The 6,262-nt window shown below is 43.2% G+C and overlaps 1 pseudogene across 1 annotated transcript; it reads right to left on the bottom strand.

The window, feature by feature from the left end:
* Window positions 1–4,706: 4,706 nt before the first annotated feature.
* LOC143587606 (NADPH HC-toxin reductase 1-like) lies at window positions 4,707–6,262 on the bottom strand (annotated as a pseudogene). The gene is made up of 5 exons (XR_013144926.1): window positions 6,078–6,262; window positions 5,783–5,951; window positions 5,489–5,701; window positions 5,021–5,394; window positions 4,707–4,866 (listed from the first exon to the last, which is right to left on the bottom strand). The product of XR_013144926.1 is annotated as an NADPH HC-toxin reductase 1-like (transcript).

The raw sequence follows: 6,262 nt of genomic DNA, 5'->3' as shown, positions 1-6,262 counted from the left end.
GCCATGAGACTCTATATAAGGAGGTATCCACCTCCTTATCATGGGTCATGCTCAGTAAGAGCCACCACCACTTTTTGTGTCTGTGAACAAGAAATCCTCAGGATATCTTAGCAGTCGCCTCCACACCCCCGAAACCATTGCAGGTCTCGACATTGCAGGTCGCCGGCGCAGCCGCAGAAGAAGAAGAAGATCAAGGCGTGGTTCGTTCATCTCGAAAATCCGTGGAAACATCGTCATGGATCAGGTAAGATTCATTTCGTGCTTCGACATTGGCGCCATCCGTGGGACGGCAACGAACTGCCCTTCGATCTTCATCTCGGCTGTCAGATCTCTCCCAAGAAAAACGCAGATCTGGAAGTTTACAGAAAAAGGCTTCAAAGCTTGTTCTATTTAAAGCTCAAAAAGATCCATAGATCTAAAAAGAGGCTTCCAGATCTGGGCAAGAAGGAAAATCCTTGATTCGAATGATCAGATCTCCGAATCTGTGAATCTGTGATTCAGGATCTCCGAATCTGTGATGGTTTTAAATCTGCTCCGAATCTTCAGATCTGTCCAGATCTGATTTACAGATCTAGGTCTAGATTACAGACCTGGATTTTAGGTCTAAAGTTGCAGATCTGACTCTTAAATTGCAGATCCAGAAGTTACTAGACTTCCGCCGCCATGTACGCACGCCCGGGGGTTCTCACTCCGCAGCCGTGCATGTGCCGCCGCGGAAACCACCATCTGGGTTTTGCGCAAGAGACCTCCGCCACTCTATCGCCGTGCATGCGCGCATCAGGCTACGCGCCAAAACTTCAAGGTTGGGAATCCTCCTAATATCCCATATGGCTACGCGCCAAACTTCAAGGTGGGGAATCCTCCTAATATCCCAAATGGCTACGCGCCAAACTTCAAGGTTGGGAATCCTCCTAATATCCCATATGGCTACGCGCCAAACTTCAAGGTTGGGAATCCTCCTAATATCCCATATGGCTACGCGCCAAGGTTGGGAATCCTCCTAATATCCCATATGGCTACGCGCCAAGGTTGGGAATCCTCCTAATATCCCATATGGCTACGCGCCAAAATTCAAGGTTGGGAATCCTCCTAATATCCCATATGGCTACGCGCCAAACTTCAAGGTTGGGAATCCTCCTAATATCCCATATGGCTACGCGCCAAACTTCAAGGTTGGGAATCCTCCTAATATCCCATATGGCTACGCGCCAAACTTCAAGGTTGGGAATCCCCCTAATATCCCATATGGCTACGCGCCAAACTGCAAGGTTGGGAATCCTCCTAAGATCCCATATGGCTACACGCCAAACTTAGGGGTTGGGAATCCTCATACCATATGTTCACGCATCACATATACTCACGCATATTACACATGCTTACGCATCACATGCTCGCACATGTCACAGTCTACACGCACGCGCACGCAACATCTGCGCGTGGCGCATAACACAAAACCAAAGTCTACGCGCACGTGCATGCAACATCTGCACGTGGCGCGTGACATAAAGTAGCCCGTAAGTCGCCTCACGCGCAGGCTTTATTATTCACAGCTCATAAGACGCCTCGCGTGCAAGCTGTTATTCTTACAGCCCGTAAGTCGCCTCACGCGCTGGCTTTATTATTCACACAGCTCATAAGACGCCTCGCGCGCAAGCTGTTATTATTCTTACGGCCCGTAAGTCGCCTCACGCGCAGGCCTTTATTATTCACAGCTCATAAGACGCCTCGCGCGCAAGCTGTTATTATTCTTACAGCCCGTAAGTCGCCTCACGCGCTGGCTTTATTATTCACAGCTCATAAGACGCCTCGCGCGCAAGCTGTTATTATTCTTACAGCCCGTAAGTCGCCTCACGCGCTGGCTTTATTATTCACACAGCTCATAAGACGCCTCGCGCACAAGCTGTTATTATTCTTACAGCCCGTAAGTCGCCTCACGCGCTGGCTTTATTATTCACAGCTCATAAGACGCCTCGCGCGCAAGCTGTTATTATTCTTACAGCCCGTAAGTCGCCTCACGCGCTGGCTTTATTATTCACACAGCTCATAAGACGCCTCGCGCGCAAGCTGTTATTCTTACAGCCCGTAAGTCGCTTCTCGCGCCAGCTCCATTATTATTTTAGCTCGTAAGTCGCCACTCGCGCAGGCTCTATTATTATAGCTCGTAAGTCGCCTCACGCGCCAGCTTCATTATTCTACAAGCTCGTAAGTCGCCTCGCGCGCCAGCTTCTTTATTATTTTACAGCTTGTAAGCCGCCTCACGCGCCAGCTTCATTATTCTACAAGCTCGTAAGTCGCCTCGCGCGCCAGCTTCTTTATTATTACAGCTCGTAAGTCGCCTCACGCGCCAGCTCAATTATTATTCTCAAAGCTCATAAGACGCCTCTCGCGCGCAGGCTTTTATTATTCTAAGCTCGTAAGACGCCTCTCGCACGCAGGCATTATTATTATTTTAGCTCGTAAGTCGCTTCTCGCGCCAGCTCCATTATTATTTTAGCTCGTAAGTCGCTTCTCGCGCCAGCTCCATTATTATTATAACTCGTAAGTCGCTTCTCGCGCCAGCTCCATTATTATTATAGCTTGTAAGTCGCCTCGCGCGCAGGCTTTTATTACAACATGTCACCATCATGAAGAAAGCCTCTCAAAACTCAGACAATAAAGACAAGGCCAAAGAAAAGGGAAAAAACCGCCTCACACCTTATAAAGTCCAGCGCTCCACCTAGACGCTTGCGGGCCCAGGAGCAACACTGGACTTGGGGGGGCTTGTAGGGGTATGGTACTAAAACCCGGTTCTACGACCCTAAATCTATTATGTTTGGCTTATTTCATTACATGGACTAATACGATGTTATTGGGCCGAGGGGGTTTTGTGGAGGTAACCCTAACTGGGCTAGGCCCATTAGGGTACCATGATGGTGGCCATGAGACTCTATATAAGGAGGTCTCCACCTCCTTATCATGGGTCATGCTCAGTAAGAGCCACCACCACTTTTTGTGTCTGTGAACAAGAAATCCTCAGGATATCTTAGCAGTCGCCTCCACACCCCCGAAACCATTGCAGGTCTCGACATTGCAGGTCGCCGGCGCAACCGCAGAAGAAGAAGAAGAAGATCAAGGCGTGGTTCGTTCATCTCGAAAATCCGTGGAAACATCGTCATGGATCAGGTAAGATCAAGGCGTGGTTCGTTCATCTCGCGCGCAGGCTTTTATTACAACATGTCACCATCATGAAGAAAGCCTCTCAAAACTCAGACAATAAAGACAAGGCCAAAGAAAAGGGAAAAAACCGCCTCACACCTTATAAAGTCCAGCGCTCCACCTAGACGCTTGCGCGCCCAGGAGCAACACTGGACTTGGGGGGGCTTGTAGGGGTATGGTACTAAAACCCGGTTCTACGACCCTAAATCTATTATGTTTGGCTTATTTCATTACATGGACTAATACGATGTTATTGGGCCGATGGGGTTTTGTGGAGGTAACCCTAACTGGGCTAGGCCCATTAGGGTACCATGATGGTGGCCATGAGACTCTATATAAGGAGGTCTCCACCTCCTTATCATGGGTCATGCTCAGTAAGAGCCACCACCACTTTTTGTGTCTGTGAACAAGAAATCCTCAGGATATCTTAGCAGTCGCCTCCACACCCCCGAAACCATTGCAGGTCTCGACATTGCAGGTCGCCGGCGCAGCCGCAGAAGAAGAAGAAGATCAAGGCGTGGTTCGTTCATCTCGAAAATCCGTGGAAACATCGTCATGGATCAGGTAAGATTCATTTCGTGCTTCGACAGTGCTTATCAAGATAATTTTATGTTGCTTAATGATTTATTAACTTAATGCTTCTAAGACATGATTTTTGGTCTTTGATCTTCATATCCTGCACTTTTAAAATTTCGTCACTAATGGAGTTAATTCTAAGATCATAGTCACTATTAGTAAGTTTATGTAAATCTTCGTTACTATTAGAATTAATACTCTCAAACGGTCACTAGTAGTGGCTAACATGCATATCGGGTTGATTAAATTAAAATTTGTGCCTTTTCAATATCTCAAATTATAAAATGGGTTCTTTACGAAAATGACTTTCACTTAGTATCCTCTATTTGGATTTTCGTCTCGTTTTAGTCTTTTACATTAGTGGCGATCCACTTTCTCTTTTAGGTCTTCACAATTCACATGATGGCGCTTTAGTTATTGTATTCTTTCGGCACTTTATACCTTTTGTGATGGAAGTTTAGAAACCGAATGACCATATATTTTGGCTATTGTTTGAGGATCATTTTTAGGCTTTGGATTATCATTGGAAGTTGGTTGGATATTAATTTGTCATCATCTAAGAACCCGAACGATTTGATGGTTTTGCTAGAGTTTTTTATTGTACCATATCAGAAATACGATTTGATGACAGCTTGGTGAGTTATTTGGAAATTTAGGAACAAAGAGCTTTTTTGGTCTGACATTTGCAATAGAGTACTATATTTGATCGCATATTTCACTACTCATTTTTATGGTATTCTAGTCGAAATGCAAAATGTAGAATTGATGAGGTGCGGCGGTTAAAAAAAAACCAGTGTTGACTTTGTATGTTTCTCTTTGTCCATGGTCTAGTTACTTGCTACTTGCTAGTTAGTAAAAAAGATTCTTAAAGTTTCTATATAAATGAATGAAAATGTAGAAATCTTTATTAAACATACCATGCATGCATAAAAGCTTATTCAACTATGCATTAGCTATTTTTAGATAAGTCCTGATCCCTTTGCACATTCAAGACAATCATCTAGGATCATATTGGTACTACATTTGTAAACAAAACCTTTATCCTCTAGCTTCTTAGATCCCCATTTGATTTCTCTTTCATTTTCTTCCAGATACCTGAAACAAAAAAATCAACGATAACTTTTTTATTACGAAAGAACTTTCATTAAAAAGACGTTAGCAAGAAGCTAGCTAGAAATACAACTACAAACAAATTAACATTTATAATGTCATCCATTTACTTTTTTACTTTCGATATTTTAAAACTTACTCTTTGTTCAAATGTGGGTACGTTTTCTAATAATACTTTGCAATTTCTGCGCTTGTTACATACGAACTAGCACATAAGAACCTCCCATTAACTGATGGCGTCTCGGCACAAAATATATGTGCTCGACAAACATCCTCAATGTGAATGATCGGAATTTTCCCTAGCAATTCTTCTAGGTACCTTAGTGATTGGTAACATATGGCATTATTAACAATTTGTGATAGGAACAACATCACAGAGTATGTTGGGTATGGTACACATCCTGCACCTCCCACAAGCCCACAACCTAATGTCACTACCTCCAACTCATTTGTTTTATGTTCCCCAAATTTCAATATTTCTTGCTCTGATTTTGTTTTGGAGTTTGTATAATCCTATAGGGGAAACATCACCAAAAGTATTATGAAAACAAGAAGTGAAAAAAGAATAAATTAAGTATATACAAATCCAATAAAATTAGATAAAAACCTCCAACAAATCATTCGCGTAAGCTACATTGAGATGAGGGGATGTCCAACAACTTTCATCAATGGCGATCTTATAACCGCTCTCATCATCTTTTAAAGGCGAAGCTGCAACAACGGAAGCAGTGTAGATGAGACGCTTCACTGTTCCTGAGTGTACGCAAGCATCAATGATCTTTTTCACCCCATTTACCGCCGCCTCAACAGTATTATTGTACTGTAAATTCACACAATCAGACATTGACATTTAATCTATAGAGAATCTTGATTATTTGTCATAAATTCAAGAGAGTAACACCTTATAGCCAGTAGTGTGTTGCATGGGGGTTGCTACATGGAAAACAAAGACACAACCCTGAATCGCTTTCTCGAACTCTTCTGGCTTATAAATATCGGCTTCAAACAAATGAAGCCTTTCTTCCGCATATGGAAAACTTTTCGAAAGTCCCACCTTCGACTCGTCACCTGCCAACGAAAATAATAATAATAATTGAATACGAAACTCTCTAGGGTACACACTTGCACCGATCTTTAAATCGTTTACCTACACATATAAATACAAATATGCAGAAAATTAAAAAAGTTACCTAGCCAAGTTTCTTAATGTAGCATGAACAATGTAACCTTTTAGTAAAAGTGAGTTAACCAGGGCTGAACCAATGTAACCAGCACCCCCAGTCACACAAACCTTGCAGTTGCCCTTACTCTGATCCATTTTCGGATTCGAACAAGCCCTTGATCACTTTTCTTCTTTTCATTTTCTTTTATAGTCTCAAAT

The sequence above is a fragment of the Bidens hawaiensis genome, unplaced genomic scaffold (assembly GCF_021521415.1).
Source record: "Bidens hawaiensis isolate Kalapana, Puna unplaced genomic scaffold, B.hawaiensis_p1.1 tig00035603_1, whole genome shotgun sequence".
In the NCBI taxonomy this organism is placed as follows: Eukaryota; Viridiplantae; Streptophyta; class Magnoliopsida; order Asterales; family Asteraceae; genus Bidens; species Bidens hawaiensis.
This window is presented reverse-complemented; position numbering and strand designations above follow the sequence as displayed.